General features: G+C 29.8%; 1 long non-coding RNA gene across 1 annotated transcript; it reads right to left on the bottom strand.

Annotated features, from left to right (window-relative positions):
• Positions 1-13,404: 13,404 nt before the first annotated feature.
• On the bottom strand, positions 13,405-14,453 carry LOC124887617. Its single transcript, XR_007045381.1, has 2 exons — positions 14,321-14,453; positions 13,405-13,741 (listed from the first exon to the last, which is right to left on the bottom strand). It is a non-coding gene; the product is annotated as an uncharacterized LOC124887617 (long non-coding RNA).
• Between the last annotated feature and the right edge of the window lie 9,183 nt (positions 14,454-23,636).

Here is a 23,636-nt window from a genome sequence, read left to right as displayed (position 1 = left end):
CTTCTTCATCAAATTCAACATCACGACTGACCACTAATTTGTTGTTGCTTGTATTGTATAACTTTTATTCCTTTGAACTAGCGTTATATCCAATAAACACATACCTGACACTTCGATCATCATGTTTAGCTCTCCCTTGATATGGAACATGAGCATTGGCTATGCTCCTAAAAATTCTCAAGTGCTTGACACTTGGCTTTATTCCGCTCCATGCTTCTTGAGGTGTTTGATCTTTCACATTTCTTGTTGGAGACCTGTTGGTTAAATAAAATACACATGAAACAGCCCCGACCCAAAATTCTTTTTTCATATTTTTAGCTTTCAACATACATCTTGCCATATTAGAATTGTTCTATTCTTTATTTCTGCAACTCTATTTTGTTGGAGCGAGTAAGGTACCATTAGAGGGCGACGAATTCCATGAGACTGACAAGATTCATTAAATTCTTTTGAAGTGAATTTGTCTCCTCTATCAGACCTTAAGGATTTTATTTCATAGTTGCTCTCTTTTTCTACAAGTTCTTTGAAATTTTTAAAAGCAACAAAAACTTCTGATTTTTGCTTCAAGAAATGTATCCAAATCTTTCTACTAAAATCATCAATAAAAAGTAAGAAGTATTTACTTTTACCAAAATAAAATGGATCGATTGGACCACACACATCGTTGTGAACAAGCTGAAGTGGATTAGTTGCTCTTGACGTGATTTCCTTTGGAAAATTCCTCCTTGCATATTTTCCAAGAAGACAAGCTTCACACAACTGATTAGGATGATTGATTGATGGAATTCCATCAACAATGTTCTTGTCTCCCATTGATTTGAGAGCTTCAAAGTTCAAATGTCCAAATCGCATTTACCAACACCACGACTCATCTTGCACATTAGCCTTCAAACACTTTGCATTAATGATCTTAAGATTCAAAGGAAATAATTTATTTATTGCCATATGCACTTTGGCAATTAAATTATTACTTGAATCTCTAAGCCAAAGATGCATATTTTTTATATGAATATCATATCCTTTTTCAAAAAGTTGGCCCAAACTTAAAATATTATTTTTTAGTTTTGGCACATAGTAAACCTCATTGATCAATTTGTGATCACCATTTTACAGGATATCAAAATCATACCTATTCCTTCAATTTGAATCTTTGAGATATCTCCAAAAGATACATTACCTCTCGTCATCTTATTGATCTCCACAAAATTGTCTTCGTATCCACACATATGATTGCTAGCTACATTATCAAGATACTATAAACTGTAATCATCTGTATCATCTTCTGTGAGTGCTATTAGCAATATTAACTCATCATCTTATTTGTTGTTGTCAACAAGGTTAGCTTTTTTTCTTCAACATTACTACAACATTCCTAAGAGTAATGTCCAAATTTATAAAAGTTGTAGCACTCAATTTTAGATTTTTCATACCTCATTTCATTGGTACCTTGATAAGCTTCACGTTCGCTTCCTCCTCATTGTCCACGACCTCTGAATGGTTGGTGGTTTTTATCTTCATTGTTGAATTTGTTGATGTAACTCCCTCCTCTTCCATGACCTTCATGGCAGCCACGGCCTCTCCATTGTACATTTTCTCTGTAACTTTTTTTACCTCCAAAATCTTTGAAGGATGCTAGAGTTTTAAGAAGTTGCTCTAATGACTTTTTTTCTTTTTATCTTTTTTGTGGCTTGTAAAGAACCTTCCAATTGCTTTATTGTCATAGAGTCTAAATCTTTAGACTCCTCAATAGCACGCACCATATAATCAAATTTGGGTTTTAAAGAGCGAAGGATCTTTTCTACCACGTGGACATCATCTACTTCCTCCTCATACCTTCTTAGTTAATTCACAACAGCCATCACTCTTGAACAAAAATCCAAAATAGATTCGGATTCTTTCATTTTTAAAACTTCAAAATCTGCCCTTAGAGTTTGACATTTTACCTTCTTCACCTTATCAACTCCTTGGAGAGAATTTTGTAAGATCTCCCAAGATTCCTTCGAGGTGGTTGCATCAGCCACCTTCTTAAACATACCATTATCCAGACATTGACGGATGAGAGTGAAGGCCTATTGATCTTTTTTTCTTATCTTAGTCAAGAAATCTTTTTCATTTTGAGACAGAGTCTCCTCATTGATGGATTTTGTAAATCCTTTGTCTACAATTTCCCGAACATCTTGAGAACCAAGAATGGTTTTCATTCGTAGGCACCATTTTTCATAATTTTCTTTTGTAAGGCGGGGGTATTAAAAAGACAGTGACTATTATTTGCCATGGCTCTGATACCATGTTGTTGAGAAAACAAATATTCTCACCTGAGATAATATCCACACAAATATAAATAATAAAAGAGTAACAACGACACCAAATATTATAACAGGGTAAAAAAAGTACCCAATGGAGTAATACAATAATACTGATTATAACTTGACAGTGTCAAAAGACTACTATTCTTTATAAACGAAATAACACTCTTTTATTTCTCACAATTCACTACAATATTATTACTCCCACACTATTATCTCAAAGAATATAGAATATCTGTGGATTATTATCTTTTCTTTCTCTCTATTGCTCTCTCAATTTTGGTGTATTTCAAAATGAATGAGAAGTCATCTATTTATAGATGAAATTCCCATTTACATGTTGCGACACCAATTTTCAAATCATGTTACAACACAAATTTTCAACTTCATGTCATCACACTAACAATGTTGCAACACCAATTCCTTTCTATTTTATTCAACTATTTTTTAATCCCATAGTTATTAATTATTTTTCTTAATCAATGTGTCATCTCAATTTGGGACGGGTAATTTGGGACGGGACGGAGGGAGTATATGTCAAGAAACAAAGCTAAGGTTTTTTTGGGGAGCGGGGGGCATTGACTTAACCGTTCATTTGTTTTTAGACCGCGAATAAAGATCAAATTCAAAGATGAAAGAAAGGAAACTACAGCCCGAGCACAATTAAATTCAACATTTATAATAATAATAATAATAGTAATAATAATAATAAAAAAAAAAAAAAAAAAAAAAAAAAGTGAAAATTCTCCAATAAAATTTCTAATAAAAGACACCAAATTAAACCGAACATAAAAAAGAAAAGAACACAAAGAATTGAATCCTTTAGACCTCTGTGAGAGCTTTTCCACCCAAGTATCCCCATTTGGGAAAGTCTACTTATGTTTCCATCGCGATACATCACTGGAAGTTGCATCCACGATTTTGGTTAAGTGTTGAAACTCCTTCCTTCATCCATGCTTTTGTGGTGTGTTTCCCATGGATTTTCATCCTTTAAATCAACCGTATATCATCATAACCAGCTCACAAAAGATCTTACATTAATTTTCACCATGAGTTAGAAAGCAAAACAACACAATATCAAGAACGACAAACTCAAAACACGGGCTAAGACTAGGTTAGTTCGTGTTGATCTTCAATTTATTGTTCCACATCTACGCTTAATAAAAATGGACTTTGCACATCACCAACAAGTTGTTCCGCTCATAATTACACACTTAAACCAGTTGTAACTCTTTAAACACAATAGAATTCAATGCGATCGACTAGACAAGCACCTAGCTCAAGCTAGTAATGCTAGTTTCCTCGATTGAACTTTGAATGACTCAATTAAGTACAAACTTATTTTTAATTAACTTTGAACATTATAATCACGTACTTTGAAACTTAGATGTGCATTTATATCATTATCAACCCATATAGCATACGAATCATCCTCAAAACAAGGCTAAAGAGACTAGAATAGTGACACTATAATGCATAAATACACCCAATATCAGCTATCATCCTAATACACATTAAGAAATTAATTTCTAATTTTGGTCAAGTATTTAGTTCATAGATTATGATTAGATTCTTAAGTATCCTTTCGATTTTACACTAAACATGAAACTTTTATGTGAAATGATTTGCTTAATATGTAATTTGCATGCATAATTGATAAAATACTTGCATGATTTCTCTTAATAATAGACATGGCATCAAAAAGCATAATTGTTGACTTTAACAAAAAAAAGAAAAGCTAAATGGAGACAACTACAACATTTGGAGTCGTAAAATGTGGTATGTACTCGAAGAGCAAGATGCTCTTGAAGGTATTAACCATATATTATGTCTACCAGAAGAGGGAAATACTGCACAACACATAAGAGAAATTGAAGCTTATAAGGCTTGGAAAAAGGTTGATTCCATTGCACATGGAATTATTGTAAGTTCTGTAGTTGATGACCTCATACATGAGTGTGAGGAATTTCCTACTATCAATGCCATCTGGGTAAACTTACGAAGAACATATAGGGGTACTTTTGTCACCCACCTCAGATAGCTGACTATCAAGTTTGACACTTACAAAAAGTGTCATGATCAAAACATCAAACAACACCTTAGGGTGATGTTGAATATGATTTCTCAATTTAAAAGTGTTGGTAACCTTCTCTTGGATGAGCAGCAGGTTCAGACAGTGATCCAATTACTTCCCAATAGTTTGTAACACTTGATGGTCAACTTAACCCACAATGATAGCATCAAAACTTTCTTTGATATTGCCCATCATGTTGAACTTTAAGATGAGTGGCTTAGTGCTGCTAAAGCTGCTTCTAATACCTTTATGGTAGAATCAAGTGGTAAGAACTCTACAGGATTCAAGCATAATAAGATGTGGAAAAAGAACGGGAAGAGTAAAAAGACTGAAGAAAGACCTTCCTAGAAAAAAAATAAGCCAAATTCCAAGAAGGGAAAAGGTTTTTCAAGAAAAAAGACAAGTGCAAGATGAAGTGCTACAATTTCCAAGTTCTTGTGTATTTTCTCGTGCATGTCCTGAGCATAAAAAGGTCGCATTTCTAAATGCAACTCTAAGTGCTACATATGTTTCTAGCACTGCTTTATTAATTGAATCTTATCCTCTGTGGATTGTAGACTTAGGAGCCACCGATCATGAGAGTTGATATCGAGAAGCATTTGTAGAGTTCCATCAAGTTTCACCTGGATCAAGGTGAATCTATGTAGGAAATAACGCAATACTTGAAGTCAAAGGGATTGGCACTTGCAAAGAAGATTTTCGTGGAGGCCGCTCTATAATGTTGCATGATATCCTATATGCTCCAGAAATTTGACGAAACTTAGTATCTGTGTCTGTTCTTTTAGATGTTGGTTTAAATTTAATTTTTAGTCATAATTGTCTAAGAATTACTCTAGATAATATTATTTATGGTTTTGGACTATGTTATGATCACTTTATTATTTTAGATTGTAATCCTTCAACTTATGATGTTATGTTGACCGTTGTGTTATGTCATGTTATTCTAGTAACAATGATGTTAATATACTTACATGGCATACTGGATTGGGTCACATAAGGCAAGATCAAATGAATAGATTGGCAAAAAAAGGACGTCTAGGTTCTTTCACCAAAATTGAAATGCCAACTTATGAAAATTATCTTATCAAAAAGATTACACGTAAAACATTTGAGAAGGCTAAAGACCCAAATTCCCATTGCAATTAATCCATTCTGATATTTATGGTATAATGAATGTGAGGGCAATGACTGGTGCTTTATATTTCATTATATTTATTAATGATTTCATATATTTTGGTTGTCTATTTTATATCTCATAAATTCGAAGAACTTGAATGCTTCAAATGATATATGAATGAAGTTGAGAATTAATTAAACAAAAGTATAAAGTCATTAAGAACTGATATAGGTCATGAATGTTTGTCAAAATAGTTTGAAAACTATGTATTGAAAAAGGAATTATTAAACAATTAACTACTCCTTATACAACTCAACAATAGTGTAGCCGAAAGAGGGAATAGAGCATTGTTGGATATGAAAAGGCCCATGATGGCGCAAGAAAATTTACCAATCTCTTTCTGGGGAGATGCATTATTAACTGTAGCCTACATATTGAATAAAGTGCCTTCTAAATCAGTATCTTCTACTCATTATGAACTATGGACTGGTAATAAACCAAACTTTAATGATCTATGACCTTGTGGTTCTGCTACATATATTAAAGATCATTTTGGTAAGTTTGGAAAACTAAGTCCAAAAGGAAAGAAATGTTTCTTTATAAGATACTCAAAACACTCCAAAGGATATATGTTCATTGGTGAATTGGAAGAAGGAAGTACTACTGAAATTGAATCACGAGATGTCACATTCCTGGAAAATAATTTTTCAAAAAGTGGTGAAATAAAGGAAAATAAGCCTATTTATGAAATGCTGAAATCAAATGATCAAATAATGTTGCTAGACATGCTTGATAATTCAATAGATTAAGAAATTATTCTTGGTCCAAGTGGAAGTTGTGAATCCCAAAATTCTATTGAGGAATCTGAACTTCAATTACATAAGAGTACAAGAAAAGGTATACCTAAACGATCTTATGAGATTTCTGACTATGTTTTCTTAGTATCTCCCACAGAATTAGATGAACCTAATTCTATGACTGAGGCTTTATCAAGTCCTGAAAAAGATGAATGGAAAAAGCGATGAAAGAAGAATTAGAGTCCATGAAAACCAATAAAGTCTGGAATCTAGTTGACCTTCTATCCGTAAAGCTATTGGGAACAAATGGATTCCCAAAGTTAAAAGCAAATTAGATGGGTTAATAGAAAGGCACAAAGCACGATTTATGGCAAAAGGTTTTACTCAAGAATTTGGAATAGATTATGAGGAAACTTTTTCACCAGTTGTGAAATTTACCTCGATTCACTTACTTTTGGCTATAGTTGCACCGTTTTGATTTAGAATTACACCAAATGGATATGAAGACCACTTTTCTCAATGGAGAACTAAACAAGGAAATCTGCATGGAACAACCTATAGGTTTTATTATTATAGACCAAGAAAAGAAGGTTTGTGAATTAAACAGATCAATATATAGCCTTAAGCAGTATTCAAGGAAGTGGTACCTGAGATTTCATAAGGAAGTGATTTCATTTGATTTCACCATGATAGATAAAAACCATTGCATCTATGTGAAAAATTCCAATTAAATATTTGTGAATCTTTCACTTTACGTGGATGATATTTTATTAGCTGAAAATAATTTGAAGTATGTGAAAACTGTAAAGTCATGGCTTTTAAAGTTATTTGACATGAAAGATATGGGTGAAGCAGACTATATATTGGGTGTTAAAAACCAAAGAGATCGTTCCGGAAAAATTTTGAGACTTTCACAAGAAATATACATAAAGAAAATTCTGGAATGCTTTCAAATGAATAGTTGAAAATCCAGGGATACTCCTATAGCAAGAGGTAAAACTGTAAGTCTTGAAATGTGTCCAAATACTGAAAAACAAAAAAAATAAATGTCTCGAGTTCCAGATTCTGGTGCAGTTAGGAGTTTGATGAATACTATGATGTGTACTCGCCCAGACATTTGTTATGGTGTCGGTCTAGTTAGCAGGTATCAGTCCAATCCTGTAAGAGATCATTGGAAAGCAGTAAAAAGAATTTTTCAATACCTAAAGGGAACTGTTGCTTATTCACTATGCATTAGTGGATCTGATTTATCCATAAGAGGTTATACAGATGTTGATTTGGAGTGATTCTTTTGGTAACAAATTCAACGATATCTGTTGCAACAAAGAAAGGTACACATTGATTTCTTATTTTGCTCTAATTTTACCTTCACGAACAATAATAATCAATTACAAAACATAGTGTATTACATAAGACACAAAAGAAATTAAGAGTTTGCTTAAGTGAAGTTGCACGGCTTTCTTCTTCTCATCCTCGTCTCCTTTTGTTAGCCTTTGTAACTATTGTAGCATTGAGGCTTGATTTGAGATCTTTAAGTGTGGGATCATAATTTGTATCATCGAAGTAGATTTTATGGTCTTGATTTATGGAGTCAAATTTTTCTTATCTAATTTTGATTTTTCTATTAAGGATAACCTAAGGGATCTTGACCCTATCAATCTAGAATGCATGATTAACTCAAGATTGATATTGTACATTCGTATTAAATACATCTATACTTTTTTCCTTCTATGAATTTCATCACCTACCTTTATGTTGCTCTATTTCCTTGTCTATATTGAATCGGCCTTCTTGCATGATGTGAGATGATTTGATCTTCTTATGATTATGGAGTTCTCCTCGATTTATAAATTGGATCATGATCATCTAGCATTGTGTTTGTGTAATACCCCAAAAAATGTAAATTAACATTAGCGCCATATTTCAAGATTATGCATAGTATATCATGGTTCTTTGGTATTTTCATGATTAAGTTTGATGTCAATTAAGGTCTCAAATATGTCCTAGCTATTAGGCAAATCAAAACATTCCTTACTGATTGAATTCCTAGGAAGGATATTGGTATAGTCAACTTCAAACGAGCATATCTCTTGTTATACTATGAACTTTTGAGCTCATGACTCATTAACAGATAGATAATTGAATTAGCTTTCCAATGATAATAATTTTGCACAAATCTAATTTCGGAGCAAAAGGTTATACCCATTTTACACCAGTATATTAGCCTGGCAACTGAGAGACAACATATCTGATGGGCCATCACATATCTGACAACTTATCAGCCCAACTTAGGCAGAAACCCATCAATTCCATCTTCCAAGTGACGACCTAAGCTGACGGGCCATAACATATCTAACGTCTTATCATCATTGGTCGTCAACTTAGAATTTCAGCAACTGAGAATTAGTTTCGTAGGGGTATTTTAGTCTTTTTCCTCAACCTAAATCCTACCCCCACGACATAAAACACTATAAATACAAAATTCAACCTCAATTCACGAAAATATACTCACTTTCTCTCAAACTCTATCAAGAACAAGCCTTAGGATTTTAATAGAAGATTCAAATCTGAAGAATTTCACCGTCAATCTTCTTAAAGTCAAGAACTAAGGTATGTCATGTGTTGATTCATGGGTCCCTTTCACCCATGAAGCTCAAGAATCTCTTTTCAAAATACAAGATTTGTGTATTTATGAATGTTCAAATAGAATTGAAATTCATGTTCATGATGTTGTGAGATTTTGATTTATGTTTTAAATTACATTTCCAATGATTGACCCTAGTATATGAATATTTGCATAATAATCATGATAAGATCCCCTCCCCCCTTCAATTTACAAGTTGATTGATGTATCCATGATTATTAGATGTGTTGATGATTGTATAATCAAAGCATGCTCCCCATGTGTTTGACTAAATGTCTATGTGAAGGAAAAGTGTCATACTAGTATAATAATATGAAATCTTCATTCATGTACATGTTTATGCACGTCAAGTGTTTGATGAAATATCTTAGTCAATGAATTATGGATATATGTGTAGCCATTGTGGTGTTTTAGAACTTGTAGTTCATGAAATCTCCAGCTTATTATATTATGGATTGTGATATGCTTTGTCAGTTTCTTCCCATCGAGTCTGGGGGGTACTTGTACCCAAAAAATATAATTTTGTGCCTAGAGTCAGTGTCATGTTTTCACGATATCCTCAGTTAAGCCATGATCCATAGAACTCAGTCAGTCATGGGACTCAGAAAACCTCTGTAATATAGTAATCTCAGTACTATTCCGTTAGTCAACGAAACTCGATTAATTTAGTCCAGTTCAGTTCAATAATGCATGTTCGGTGTCTATTCAGATGGGAGTAGGAATTAGCACCGAGTGAACCCAAGGATGGGAACACACATTGTCAGATGAGGGTGTGATTCTTAGAAGCAATCTTTGTATTTCATAACTATGTAGCCAGCATAGGTTGAGACATCAACACTTTTAGATGAGGGTTGATGAGGTGGATAAGCACTGTCAAATGAGGGCCTCACCATTCTTTTTTGGGGACACTGTCATATCAGGGTCACCCATAGATTGTCCTTACCGATGGCGCAGTATTGACACCCTTCTAATTGGGGTTACAGATTGGACCCCAACTCAGCTATAAAGCATTATTTAGGGCATGTCGGTTAGATGACTACTTCTCATAGTTTCAGCTATAAATCAAGACTGTCAAATACAGTTATTCAGTCTCAGTAATAGAACTCAGATAGTTATATAGATCTCAAGACTATCAGATACAGTTAACTCAGTTTAGTTTAAAACTCAGCTAGTTCCATCAGTATCAGGACTGTCAGATATAGCCACTCATGTTATCAGTACTCAGACACAATAATTATGTTATCACAAACTTAGTTAATAGTATATTAATTATACAAGACCCATGTTATCAGTATTTAGTTTCAGGACTGTCAGATACAATCAATCAAACATATTCTTCATAATCAGAACTTTCAGAAATACTCTTTCCTTTATCAATAATCTAACATCAGTCTCTCAGTATTTAGTAGACTCAGTTATCAGTATCAGTAAACTCATACGTTAGTAAATCAGTACTCAGAACACCGTACCAGTGTCAGTATGGTCTCAGTTATAGTTACTTGTTCATGCATGTATTCTCACGTTCATGTTATTTATTCAGTTAGTATTGCTCATGCATATAAGCCCCATGCATTCAGCCTACCTCACATACATACCATTACATTCAAACGTACTAACGTATTTGCATTGTGATATTTTATACCATAGGTTCAGAAGCACGAGCGCCAGAGCATCAGTAGCATTCCAGTACTCAGCAGTCAGAGTCAGTAATGAGTCATTATCCTTCAAGGATATGATCATTATTATATCATTTCAGTACTTAATTATTTTAGTAGTTGGAGTTAGTTAGATACATGTCCCATCAACTCTTTATTCAGACAGTTAGAGGTTTTTCAGACTATCATATTTCAAACAGTTTACTACAATTGGTTTGGGTATTTCACACCCCACCCAAATGTTATGTTTTTATCAGATTTGAACCTTATAGCCTTTCGGCTTTTATTTCCGCATTTGTATACATATATTATGCAGTGTACAAGTACAGATATCAGTCATGGGTTAGCTTGTGGTCCGTCGGGGTCATGGGAACTGTGCAGCATTCTGGGTACCAGACTTGGAGCGTTATAGTTTGGCTAAGTGACTTTTTATTTTATGGTTAGTCTGCACAATAAATTGTGATTAAAATATGTGTAGATATTTTGATAGATCTATTATTGAGTCAAAAATACCATTTTAGTCTAGTAGTATATTTAATTTGTGTTCACGGAGTTTTAAATGAATCCTAATGATTCATTCAGAGATTTTGAGTTGTGCCTTATTTCTGATTTTTAGCTATTGTAGGTTCAAACAATTTTGTTCTTCACATTCGTGAGTGAATAGTCATGATTACGAAAAGGGATCTAGTTGGTCAGTGCAATAAAGAAGGTCAATGATTGGTCAACTCACGAGGTGAGCACTGCAATTCTAAAAGGTTAATTGGTGGGATATAGTTTTGGATTGTTTTGATCTTCGCGAATGAAATCAAATCAAAGGGATCATGATGGGTTAGGGTCGGGAAGTTTTATGATCATGAGTGGAGGACCTAGGATCTCATGAAAAATGTGATCTGGGCAGATATTTATGTTCTTTTTAAGCTTAGACTGCATAACTCGATTGTTGAAACTTGAAAACTCATTTTTAGGAGATTCAAAAGTTAATTTTCAACGAATTTTTTCTAGGTATGATTCTTTTACTTGAAATTTCCTCAAATTTTAATTTTTAAATAATAAAATTTGAGAATTTTTGTGCTAAGGTAATGAAATGGTAATTTAATGATTTGAAGGTCGATTTAGCTTTATTTTTTTTATGAAATTTTAATTTTGAGTTCCTTAAGTTATGGGTAACATGATATTCAAATATAATTTTAATTTTTTCCTTTTGAATTTGGGGTTAACTTTTTGGATTGACTTCTCAACTTGGTTTTAATGTATAGAATATTGATGTCTATGGTTTTGTTTTCATTTGTAGAATATATATTTAGTCAGATTGGGCTCATTAGGAAGCTCTACAAAAGGATAAATCTACTAGTTGACTTTTTGGCTTTCATTTAAGGTAAGTTGATATTTTCTTTGATTCTTTTTTGAAGTGCTTATGTGCTAGTTGCTTGTATGATGGAATAATGGAGAAATGAAACACCCATATAGTTTAGTTGATGAACATATATCTATTTGAGTATTAATATTATGTGAAGGATTAAAATAATTATTTGACTTGTTTGGATTGTTTCCGCTTATCCACTAGCATAGTTATTATGAATTGTATCTAATAGTGACTTATTGAATATGCTAATGATTTTACTTCTCCCTGAGAATTTGAGTCAGATATGGTGATAAATGATGGAACAAAAATAAGATTTTTTGTATCAATGGGTTGAAAATAGAGTTTACATTGACCGTAAGTTCTAAAAGAGGGGAACGTGATTTGATAACTGTATTGACTCATTATAAGAAGTGTCTTGTCTTGTTTGAAATTATGTTTGTTGGTTATGGGATTAGAGTTGCACACCCATATATCATGCATTACATTTCATATGTATATGAGTGACATATCTGTCCAATGTTATCTGGATCGAGGTGACACACCTGCAATAACAATAACAAAAAACTCAGTGTATTCCCACAAAGTAAGGTCTGGGAAGGGTAAGATGTACGTATTCCATACCGCTACACAAAGCAACAGTACACAACTTATAGTTTACATTCATTTATTTTTACCTGGATTGTTCGTGATTATTTTTTATAGATGTGTGTTTAATTGATATGAAACTTGATAAGTGATTATCTTACTCCATATGTTAGTTGACTTATGTGTACATATACTTAAAACTATTTTTGGTAAATTGTTGTTAGTTCGTGTCTATTTGGTTTATGTATACCTCTATGTTCGATTGTAGGTTTAGGGAGTATAGAACATACCCTTGCCATATATATTGCATCGAATTAGGGTTAGACAATGATGTTGCTGAGTACATGTGGATTAGTACTCATACTTGTTTATTTTCTGCATCTTGCATGCAGTACCAAGCTGGTTGTCCCTAGACATTGATCCAGTCTTGTGTCTGAGGCTATCATTCTTAGGATCCGGAGGTAGTTGTTTGACTGATAGATCCCTTATTTCTTAGTTTTGCATTTCCTTCTTAGAGTTTATCGACATTATCAGTGTTGTATCGAATTTCAGCAGAGGCTCGTACTATTGACTTCCAAAATTTTTTAGAGTTGTTGTTGTTTCCATTTCAGTGCTTAAAATTATCATAAAATATTTTCTTTGGTTGACTTATTCAGTAGTATATCTTTTATTTCCCTATAATTTTAGTGTTCTTGAATTGTGGTTCTTGGGTTTGCTTATCTACGGTGAGATAGATAGGTTAGATGTTCTCATTACATTTGATTTTGGAGCGTGACACTCGAAATTTGAAATGCGCCACATAAATTGAGACACTAGGAAATCTATGTATAGATATAAATTACATTTAGTCTACTCAATGAGTATGACCGTGAACAATTTATTTAAATATCTTTGACATTAGAAAAACTATACAAAATAGATCCAAGAAAACAAACATATAATAACAGAATACAAACATAACATAGAAGTATTTCCTCACAATCACTACAATTATAAGGAATTGTAGTATTTTTATTCTTTGACACACAACATAACAAATCATTAATTTCGGAAATTTTTTATGATAGCATTTGATGCTTCTTAGCACTTGTGCTAGCAGTAGCAATAACGAGAAAAGAGGCCTTTTCTAACTCAATAATCAATATGAACGATAGATCTTGCTCCTCCATCTGCATGTTTTTCCTTCAGCAATTTGCATCTCTGCGTGGAACAACAACTTATTATAAGTCTTTTTTCTTTCTTATGTTGAAATCATTTATTGGATTTGACATACACACACATGGTACAAGTAGTTAGCATATATATATATATATATATATATATATATATATTTCGAGTGTGTGTATGTATGTATGTATATATGTGTGTATATATATCGAGTGTGTGTATGTATGTATATCGAGTGTAGGTCTAAGTGTGCACAAATATATGAATTGGGGCTAACTACTTATACCACGAAAGGGTTGCGGTAAGTGAACAACCAGCGCGGAACTAATTAACATATGATGAATCCTCACGGTTCCATTTAATATATTGATTATAATTTTAGGTCTACAGAGAGTGAAATGGGTGTTGATTACTATTTATGGAGATCAGCTGCAGCTACCTTGAAATTGAGGCATGAATATTGTTATTACTGTACAAATTAATTTTTGAAATTAAAATAAATTTTGAATGTAGTATTCAAGGTAATGATAAATGAAATGATAAAAAAAATTAAGAATTAAGTACAAATCATTGGATGAAATAAGGAGAAAGAATAAGAGGAGAGCAAGGAACCTTGTCTAGCTCAATAGTGACTTTGCCATATTCCTATACATTGAATGTAATGAATGATCTTTCTATTTTTTTTGAAGTGATTTGTTTAATGATTTAGTCAAAATTTTCAATAAAAATGTAAGTAATTACTTGTTGGCTGATTCAAAGGAGAAAGGAGTGTAGTTTTAAGGAATGAAGCAAAGGATATAAGTTGAATATTTAAACAAAGAACATAGAGCACGCTATTGTAGCTTTACTCAAATATCTATAAGGACGCTTGAGTTATGATTAGCTTGTTAGTGAAGTTTAATCGAATTATTCATGTCACAATAGGACGAAATCGAAAATTACAAGAAAATAAAATAAAATAAATAAATTACCATTTGAATTCGTGTTGGTTACAAAATGTGATCAACGTAAGAGTGAACCCAGTATTTCAATTCAAAAGAGAGCTTAGAGTTATAGAAAAAAAATTCGAGGAGATATTTGAAACCTTTTTTTAGAGAAAAAGGATAAAGCAGGAGAGATTTTTACACTAATTGTATAGATTATCCCGTAAAAGTGCACCGTACAAAATATAGATTATCCCATTTTACACTAATCGCATAGATTATCCCATAAGAGTGCACTATACAAAATATAGATTATCCCATTTTTTCTTTTTTAGTTTTATATAAAAAAAATTGAATAATGCAATAACAGATCAAGTTTAACTGATAGTATAGAAAATTTTGTAATCTGTACAAAAGTGAAACTCAATCATATATACATCAATTATGACTGCATGCTATTTTTTATTTAACGATTGACTGAGTCGGTAGTTGGACTAATCTTTTAGAGAAATTAATGAAATAAAATGATTGGGTGAAGATGAGGTACATCAAAGGGTGGAGCGAACACATTTAACATGGAATGTCATTTGTAAAACTTTTTTTTTCTACTACTTTTAGAAAGTTATTTTTCTCATTTTTAAGGAATTTATTTTTTTTTAAAAAAAAGATAATACTTTTTAAAAGAAAATTATCTGTCAAATATGTGAAAAGATTTAAAAATATTTTCTTTTGCGCTGATCAAATCCTTATGCGTCCTTCAGTAGCTAATGGAAACTTAATTATTCTATTCACATACTAATTTTTGTATAAGTTATACGACATCTGATTTTTAATTTACAAATCCACATAATTATTGTATGTATAAGTTATGAAAAAATTAATGTGTTATATTATGTAGCATAGAAAATGAAATGATTAATAATGTATAATTAATACATTATAAGTAATTAATATCTACATTATTGTACCTGTATAATTCTAACCGGTCATCAAACAACCTGTCGCTGTCCATTCAGCTTCTTGATTGCCTCTTTATTCAGTGAACAACCAATTAAATAAGTTACCTGTCTTGTAGCGTGTGAGCTTGTATCAATTATTAGCTTCGTCCCAAATTATCCATCCTAAATTGTTTAATTTAATTTTTATTTTACTTATTTTTTTACATTTATTAAAAAAAGATAAAAAAAAATTTCATGTTTTACTCTTTGTATTAATTATTTTTTCTTAAAATTAAAATGTAAGCATCATTTAATAGGGGTACTATAGTAAACTAGCCATGTTATTATTGGGAAAACAAATATTCCCATTTAGGATAATATCCACGCAAATAGCAATAATAAGATAGTAACAACAACACCAAATATTATAACGGAATAAATAAAATATCCAATTGAGTAATACAATAATAATGATTACAACTTGGCAGTGTCAAAAGACTACTATTCTTTATAAACGAAACAACACTCTTTTATTTCTCACAATTCACTACAATATTACTCTCACACTATTATCTCATAGAAAATAGAATATCTGTGGATTACTCTGTTTTCTTTCTCTCTATTGCTCTCTCAATTTTGGTGTATTTCAAAATGAATGAGAAGTCATCTATTTATAGATAGACTTCCCAAAGTTTACATGTTGCGACACTAATTTTCAAATCATGTTGTAACACAAATTTTCAACTTCATGTCACCACACTAACAATGTTGCAACACCAATTCCTTTCTATTTTATTCAACTATTTTTTTATCCCACGATTATTAATTATTTTTCCTAATCAATGTGTCATCTCAATTTGAAACGGATAATTTGAGACAGGACGAAGGAATATATGCCAAGAAACAAAGCTAAGATTTTTTTTTTTTGAGGGGGGAGGGGAACGTTGACTTAACCATTCATTTGTTTGTAGACCGCAAATAAAGATCAAATTCAAAGATGAAAGAAAAGAAACTACAGCCCGAGCACAATTAATGCAACATTTATAATAATAATAAAAAAAAAAAGTAAAAATTCACCAATAAAATTTCTAATAAAAGAACATCAAATTAAACCAAACATAAAAAAGAAAGAACACAACGAATTGAATCCTTTAGAACTCTGTGAGAGCTCTTCCCCCCAAGTTGCCCCATTTGGGCAAGTCTACTTATGTAATATGTTTCCATTATACCATTACTTTTGAAGATCGCTTAAGCCTTTAGGTTTGTACAAATTGACATCTTTTCTGGTGGAATTCTAAAACGGATCATTCAAGTCATTGAGCAGGCATGCTACGTGTCATGTTTCCTTATTCTATCAATTTGTACTTTATTTCTGTATTTTTTATTAATACTAGAGTAGTATGATCCGTGTCAGCACGGATCCAACATTAAGATATTTTAATTATATACAATAAGTTAAATTAATGTCAATCTAAATTATAAAATATGAATATACAAAACATATTAATTATTTGATGGTATTTTTCAAAGGAGCCAAATTATTTCACAAGATAATTATGTATAACTTGCTCATATAAATAACAAAATTCGATGCATTTTGAAGTTCAGATCTTTAGTCATATGACTAAGATTTAATACATTAAGTATAAAATATGAGATTAAAATTGATACATAAGACTCGACACCTGTTGTATAAAATCGAGAATAATTGTTGAAAAAGATAATAGGTTATCTAGTCATTGCACATTACATCACATGTAGATTGCAATTAATAACCCAAAATTGCAATGTATTCCCCTACTAAGCCGACATAAACATCCTTTGCTTTCATTTCTCATTCTTTTTTATTTGTCAACTTGTTCTTTGAAGTTAAATTAAACTAATATTTTAAATTTAAATTTTAAGTGTTTCAAAAATTATATAAAAAAAAATATAAGTTACCATCCGTTATATTAATTTAAGTTATTTGACTTTAAGAACACGATAAAACATACTTCTGTAAATATTTTATCGAACTTTGTTTTTGTATATGTTCCTTCGAAACGTAGGAGCCGTTTGTTAGAGCGTATAAAAATAATTTTGAATAGAATGTATTACTAATGTTTGCATTAATGATACTTGTATTAGTAATGGTGGTATTATTTATGCTAACATTATTTCTTTTACACTATTTGATGTGTTATATTAGAACTTGTCTTTTCAATGTTGATATATTTAAACAAAAGTTTTTTTTAAAAAAAAAAAATTGCATATACATTCTAATATTCATCCGGGATCAAGCACGGGTTCAATATATGTTATTTTCGTCTCAATTTATGTGATACAAATACAATTTAGATAATCACTCATACTTTTAATATGTATTTAGATAATTTAAGTTGTTAAATATTGTAATTTATAGTATTTTTTATTTAATTTTTAAATAATATACGTTAATTTTCTTGTCCAATCTTTTGTGGCATTGATAGTCAATTATATTTTAAAAATAATTTAAGTTTTTAATTATTGTAATTTATAATACTTTTCTTCTATTCCAATTTTAGTGATTCTAGTATAATTTCGAGAGTCAACCAAATATTTTATATTTTAAATTTTTTTAACTTGTTAATTATTGTAATTTATAGAATTTTTTACATATTTTTTTGAAATATATAAAAAATTAAATTATTTTTAGATATTTTAAGCCGCTAACTATTATTATTTATAATACTTTTTATGAATAATATATGTTACTCTCCTTGTCTAGAGTTTTGTGTCGTTGATACCCAATTATATTTTTTACAATAATTTAAATTTTTAATAATTGTGCTTCATAATATTTCTTCGATTTAAATTTAAGTGGCACAATGCTTATATGACCATAAAAATTAATTAGAGGTGATATAGTAAAAAAAAATTGATCAGCGAAGCATAAATGTCTTAAATGACTTACAACGACTAATTAGAAGCGACATAGCAAAATTACTATAAAAATAATACCCGTAAAAAAAATTTAAGTGGATCTCATATAAGATGTCAAGTTAATTTAAAATATCAAGAGTTAATTTGTCATTTTTATATCTATTTTACCTTTTTATTAAGTATTATTAATTTTTTTAATTTTTAAATGACTTATAATAATTATTTAGAGGTGATATTTAGTAAAACTATGGTTGAAGCAGTTGAAGCAGACATGTCATAAATGTTTATTTTACTTTTTTTTTAGTTAAATATTATTAAATGTTTAATAAATAAATGACTTATAATAATTACTTAGGGGTGATATAGTAAAATCGGAATTGAAGCAGCTAAAACAGACATATCATAAATGTTTATTTTACCCTTTTTAATTGAATATTACTAATTTTTAATACATAAATAACTTATAATAATTAATTAAAGGTGATATAATAAAATCACGGATTGGATATTATTAAATTTTCAATATATGAATGATTTTAATAATTAATTACAAGTGATGTAGTAAAATTACGAAGCAGACATGTCTTAAATGTCTATTTTATTTTTTTATTAAATATTATTAATTTTTTAATATATAAATTACTTATAACAATAATTAATCAATGGTGATATAGGAATGTTGGTGAATTTTTAAAAAATCAAAGAAACACTAATTATTAGGTTTATTTAGTTAAAATCATAATTCGGTAGGTTTAAGATAAATCAAGAAAATATCGAATTAATCAAATAAGTTATATGAGTAAAATATATTTTATATATAAATTTTATTTTAAAATAAAATATTAAAACTTTTGCTTTGAGTTTGAGGTGATTAAAATAACTACAATCCAACAAGTAATTAATGCTCAAAGTTTTAATTAAAAAATTCATTAACTCGTAGGAATAGTATGCTTAATTCAATACGGATAATATGATTTACATATATAAAAATAACTAATTATTATTATTTAGTAATGAATTATGTTTAACCTTATATAAGTAAAATCTTGTTTGGTATTTATCTTTAATTTTTTGTTGTTGGTATATATTGACTTGGCACAAATCTTAAAAAAATATTTTTTAAAAATTTATTTTACTAAATTAGCTTTATTAATTATACATTAAAAATTTAAATTATACAAACTTGTATTTTATGTAACAAATAAGGAAGAAAGCAAATTATATGTTTGATATGAAATGTAAATAAAGAATAAAACATATTTAATTATATTTATCATATTAATTATTATAATAAATTATTATCTTATTAATCAATTTACTTAAACATAATATATTTTAATAATTTTATATTATATAATCTAAATAAAAGTAGCACATAGGTACTTACTTTATCCTAAACAAAATAAGAAATACAATCGATATAATAATTATTATCTTTTCAGGAAAATAATGAAAAATGGATGACAGATAAAGAGCCCACTTGTGGAAATGAATGCAAGGCTAAAGAGCCACTTGTGATAGCATTATGGTAAATTTTTAAATGACATTATCTATAATTAATGAGAAAAGTGTGGACTTTGTTTTAAAACTTTTGATAGATTCACAAAAAGAAATATAAAAGATTTTTAATTTTAGCTTACAATTTTTTTAAAGACCTTAATATCCTTATTTTTAAATTTAATATCAAATAGCTGACATGTTGAAACCACTCTTTCTAATATATATATATATAAAAAGATAAGGTATCAAATTTTTTTATTGTTATAGGAGGTCAAAGTCTGAACTAGTGAATTGATTAGAAAAAAAGTCAGAAAATGATCGTGATCAAGATCTTTCATTCATTCTTCCTCCATAGGTTCAATTCTACATTTTATTTTTATTAATTTTAAATGTGGATTTGTTGACCAAATTCTTGGTGTTATCTGTAAATTAATATACTAGAAAAAATTAGGTGGGAGGTGACAAAAAAATATTTAAATTAAAAATAATGATAATATTGATCAACTAAGGTCAAAGCTTCACTTAAATTCTTATTAATTTAATTAAAATGTAAAGTGTAATTTTAAAAACTTATTAATTTTTTAAAAAATCCTCCAACTTCAAATTTTAAATTTTAAAATTTTCTCCATTTTTTCATCTTTTCAATCTTTATTCTTTTTCTTTCTTTCTCTCTCCAAATTTCTTTCTCCTCATCTTCTTCTTCTTATTTTTTTCTTTCTCTTTCTAGATTTTTCTCTTCCTCTATCTTCTCTTCTTCTTTTTCTTTCTTTTTTTTTTTTAATCTTCATGGACCATTTTTCTAAAATATGAGAACTTTGAAAATAAAATTTTTAATTTCTTTTAAAAATAAGTGAAGGAATAATTTAGAAGATTCAACAACTACGAGAGTTGCTTCAGCAGTTATGGTAATTACTGCAGCAACTACTATTAATTTGTGCAACAACTTCGATAATTATTGCAACAACTATTATTAGTTGTTGTATTACAGTAATTATTGCAGCAATTATTGAAGTTGCTGCAGCAACTATCGAAGTTGTTGTAGTAATTTCGACTGTTATTACAGTTGCTGCAGCAACTTTGTGTTACCGCAACAACTTCGATATTAATTTAATTTCTGAAGAAAAAATGTGGTTGGAGGAGGAGCCCACAAAAAAGTAGTATTTATGATAAAAGGGAAGGTAGTGGTGTTGGATGGTAACGCCGAAATATAAGGCATATGTTGTAGTGTCAATTCCGATGGTGGTGGAGGAAAAAGAATAAAATAGGCGATAATTGTGTAGAGGGAGGAAATGATGGTGAATCTAAAAGGGATGTCAATGGTAGTGATGGTAATAGTGGAGGAAGAGGAGGTGACAACGATGACAGTGATGGCAGCGACAAAAAGGGTGTGGAGGAAGAGTGATGATGATTGTGTAGGGATTTTTCTATAAAGGGAAAAGGCATCGTTTCCATCCCAAACTATACTCGAAAAGTCGAAGCCACACCTAAACTATACTAGTGACCTATTATACACCTAAATTATAAAAAAGTGAAATTATTTACATCCTGTCAGGCTACCACCACTTGTATGTGGTGTAGTGTTTTACACGCGCTGCCACGTCAGCACCACGTCAGTAAAAAGTATCATTTTTTATAGTTAAGGTGTGTAATAGGTCACTTATACAGTTTAGGTGTGGATTCGACTTTTTGACTATAGTTTGGGGTGAAAACGATGCATTTTCCCTTAATGTTTTTAGCCGTTTACTTTTGTTATTTAATAGGCTGGACGCGCCTAAAATAAGTGCAATACACGCGCCTTAAAATGGAGGTCGCGGGGAGGTAATAATACCACCTCTATATAGTTAAGGTATATAATAGGTCACTTATATAATTCAGGTGTGACTTAGACTTTTCTTGTATAGTATGGGGTGGAAATGATGCCTTTTCCCTTCTGTAAATAATAAAACTTGAGGGTTTTAAATTTACTGTCATTAACATTAATTTTAAAATTTTCACCTCTACTCAATATTTAATAGTTGTGTCACTCTTTTTAGTTTTGAAACTTTTTTGTCACCCTTAATTAATTTACTATTACTTGTTTTCCACGTCATCTTAATATTTATGGCTACTTCAAGTACTTTCTCCTCTTGTGTGATATGCGCTTATATGACTATGGCCCGTTTGAAATTGTTGTTATAAAATTGATAAGAAACATTTTTATAAAATAACTTTTAAAAAAAAAGTATTTTTTTTTAAAAAATAATTTGTGTTTGATAAATTTATTTGAAATGTGTTTCTGAGAAACAGATTGTGTTTGGATAATTTTTTTCAAGAGATGCTTTTTTAAGACAAATGACCAAAAAGAACATGTATCAATAGATCTTTACAATTGAAATTAATTTATAGAAAAAATTATTTTAAATATCTATTATAATATTTTTAATAAAAATTTTATTTTTATTTAATTATAGAGTACTTATTCTAAAATTTCAATCAATATTTATATACATAAATACATTAAAATATTAAAGACAAATATATTACTTAAATAATTTAAATATTACTTTAAAACATCAAATAAAAATGAATATAAAAATTATTTCATAAATTAAATCACTACATAAGAAAAAATTAATGACAAAAATAATTAATTGTTCATACACCAGATAAAATCTCAATAAGATTTTTTCCGTTATTTGTTATCTTTTTTTATACATTTTTACTGTGTCAAAATTTACTAAGAATAAGCAATCATCATATTCATATATGTACACTATACGGCAACAAGTTTGTCACTTTTTGATGAATTGTTTATTTAAAATTAAATATTCAAAAAATAATTACAAGTATAGTCAAAATACAATCTTGTAACGTGATTAATCTGTTATTTGTTATCGTTAATAATAAAAAATAAAAAGTTAATATTCTTTGGTTATTATCATCAATGATATTTTTAAATTTATTTAAAGAAAATGAGTGAAAATAAAATAATAATATATAAATCATAAAATAAAATAAAGAATTATGATGTAAATATGAAGTATAAAATTTTAAAATCAAACTTATAAAATATGTTAATTAATTAGTAGGGGATCTCTATCTATCTATCTATCTATCTATCTATCTATCTATCTATCTATCTATCTATCTATATATATATATATGCATGTGTGGGTGTGGGTGATAGGAATATTTTTATCATGAAAAAAATAATTTTTTCTTCTGCTTACTTTTTTTGGAAAGCAGAATTTTTTGATATATTTACCAAACACCCTTTTTTTTAAGAAAAATATTTTTTTTCTCAAAATAATTATTTTTTTGTGATAATAAACTCTCAGGCACTAAGTGTAAAAGGTGGCGCATCTTTGTATCGAAGTAAATTTGAATCCGAATTTTTTGTTTAAAAATAAATGGTACTTATCACTTTGCCACAGCTTCATTGGTGGTAAATAGTTTCTTCATGAAAACTAGATATATATCCTTTTCTTTTTTATATCCATGAAATATCAAATCTTTCTTTGACTACACGAAAAAAAGAAGACAACCAAACAGGTAATTCTAAGGTTTACATTTCGTCCAGAATGGCTGGACCGATTGGGAGGGGGCTGAAAGGATAAGTAGGAATTAGGGGTGTAAGTGGTTTTCAAATATCCAACTTAATCAATCGAATCGTACCGTATTGAATTG

This window comes from Capsicum annuum, chromosome 10, assembly GCF_002878395.1.
Source record: "Capsicum annuum cultivar UCD-10X-F1 chromosome 10, UCD10Xv1.1, whole genome shotgun sequence".
NCBI classification, from domain to species: Eukaryota; Viridiplantae; Streptophyta; class Magnoliopsida; order Solanales; family Solanaceae; genus Capsicum; species Capsicum annuum.
This window is presented reverse-complemented; position numbering and strand designations above follow the sequence as displayed.